Below are 2,389 nucleotides of genomic sequence, written 5' to 3'. Positions count from 1 at the left end.
TTTCTTTTCCTTTACCTCCCTGTTTCCTTTCCATTATCCTGGTTCCTGTAGTTATATCTGGTTGCATACTTATTTATCAGGGTCTGGTTCTAGGATGCACATATGAGGGAGAACATATGTCTGTTTTTTTTTTCTGAGTCTGTGTTACTTCACTTAGTATAACAGTTTCTAGTTCCATCCATTTACCTGCAAATGTCATGATTTCATCTTTCTTTACTGCTGAGTAAAACTTTATTGTATAAATGAACCACATTTTTATTAGCTACTAATCAATTGAGGGACACTTAGGTTGCTTCCATCTCTTAGCTATTTTGAAAAGAAGAGCAAAAAACATGGATAGACATGTGTCTCTGCAGTAGGATGAGTTATTTGGGTATATGCCAAGGAGTGGTATAACTGGGTCAAATGGAAGTTTCATTTGTAGTTTTTTAACAGTTCTCCACACTGCTTTCCATAGGCATTGAACGAGTTTGCAGCCCCACCAGCAGTGGATGAGTGTTCCCCTTTCCCCACATCCTCTCCAACATTTGTTGTCATTTGTTTTCTTGATCTTACCAGTCTGACTGGGTAAGGTGAAATCCTAAAGTGGTTTTAATTTGCATTTCCCTAATTATTAGTGATGTTGAACATCTTTTAAGATGTTTCCTAGGCATCTTTACTTCTTCTTTTGAGAACTCTGTTCAGCTTCTTAGTCCATCTTTTAATTGGGTTACTTCTTGTCTTGGTTCTCTGGTTTTGAGTTCATTATAAATTCTGGTTATTAAACCTGTCAAATGTGTTGCTGGTGAAGATTTTCTCCCATTCTGTGGGTTTTCTGTTTGTTTCCTTGGTTATCTCCTTTGATGTACAGAAGCTTTTTAGTTTAGTGAGGTACTGTTTGTTAATTATTGCCTTTGTTTCCTGAGCAATTGATGTCCAGTTTATAAAATCCTTTCCTATGCCTATATCTTGTAGGGTCTTCACCATGTTTTCTTCTAAGAGTTTCAGAGTTTCACGCTTTACATTGAGGTCTTTGAGCCATTTGGAATTGACTTTTGTGCAAGGTGAAAGATAGGGGTTTAGTTTCATTCTTCTATAGGTGGAGATCCAGTTTTGCCAGCACCATTTGCTGAACATTTGTCTTTCCTCTAAAATAGCCCCTTTGTCAAATATCAGGTGGCTAAAATTGCAATTACTCGTATTTGGGTCTTCAATTTTGTTCCATTGGTCTATGGGTCTATTTTATGCCAGTACCATGTTGTTTTTATGACTATAGCTCTGTAACAGCTTGAAATCTGGTATAATAATCCCCCCAGCATTGCTCTTAGTGCTCAGGATTGTTTGGGCTATCCAAGTTGTTTTGTGCTTCCATATGAATCTTAGGATACTTTTTTCCAATTCTGTGAAAAGTGCCATGGGGATTTTTACTGGCATTGCGTTGAATCTATAAATGATTTTGGTAGGATGGTCATTTTCACAATATTAATTCTTCCAATCCATGAGTATGGGAGGTCCTTCCATCTTCTGATGGCTTCCTCATTTTTTTTCTTTAAAGATTTAAAATTTTCATTGTAGAGCTCTTTAATGTCTTTGGACAGGTTTACTCTGAGGATTTATTTTTTCAGCTATTGTGAACTGGAGTATTTCCATGTGCTCTTTCTCTGATTGTTTGTTATTGGTATATAGGAAGGCTATAGTCTTTTGTAGGTTAATTTTGTAATCTGCCACTTTACTGAACATGTTAATAATTTCTAGGAGTTTTGGGGTGGAATTTTTGGCATCTCTTAGATATAATATCATATCATCTGCAAAAAGGGATACTTTGATCTCTTCTTTTCCAATTATTACTCCTTTAATTTCCTGCTCTTGTCTTATTGCTCTTGCAAGAGTTTCAAGTACTATGTTAAAGAGAAGTGGGGATAGTGGACAGCCTTGTCTGGTTCCTGATTTCAATGGGAATTCTTCCAGTTTTTCTCCATTTAGAATGATGTTAGCTGTGGGTTTGTTATGTATGGCTTTAATTATGTTGATGTATGTTCCCTCCAGTCCAATTCCATGTAGGACTTTGAACATAAGTGCATGTTGAATTTTGTAAAAGGCCTTCTCTGCATCTATTGAGATGACCATGTGGTTCTTGTCTTTGAGTCTATTTATATGATTTATGATGTTTATTTCTTATGTATACTGAAACATCCCTGCATCTCTGGGATAAAAGCAACTTGAACATGGTGGATGATCTTTTTAATGTGTGCCTGTATATGGTTTGCAAGTATCTTGTTGAGAATTTTTGCATCTATGTTTATTAGGGATATGGGTCTATAGTTCCTTTTCTCATTGTATCTTTACCTGGCTTTGATATTAGAGTGATGCTGGCTTAGAAGGAATAGAAGGAATAGAAGGAGTAAAAGGA

The sequence above is a fragment of the Nannospalax galili genome, unplaced genomic scaffold, assembly GCF_000622305.1.
Source record: "Nannospalax galili isolate Female #2095 unplaced genomic scaffold, S.galili_v1.0 scaffold105, whole genome shotgun sequence".
Classification (NCBI taxonomy): domain Eukaryota; kingdom Metazoa; phylum Chordata; class Mammalia; order Rodentia; family Spalacidae; genus Nannospalax; species Nannospalax galili.
Note: the sequence above shows the minus strand (reverse complement) of the source record.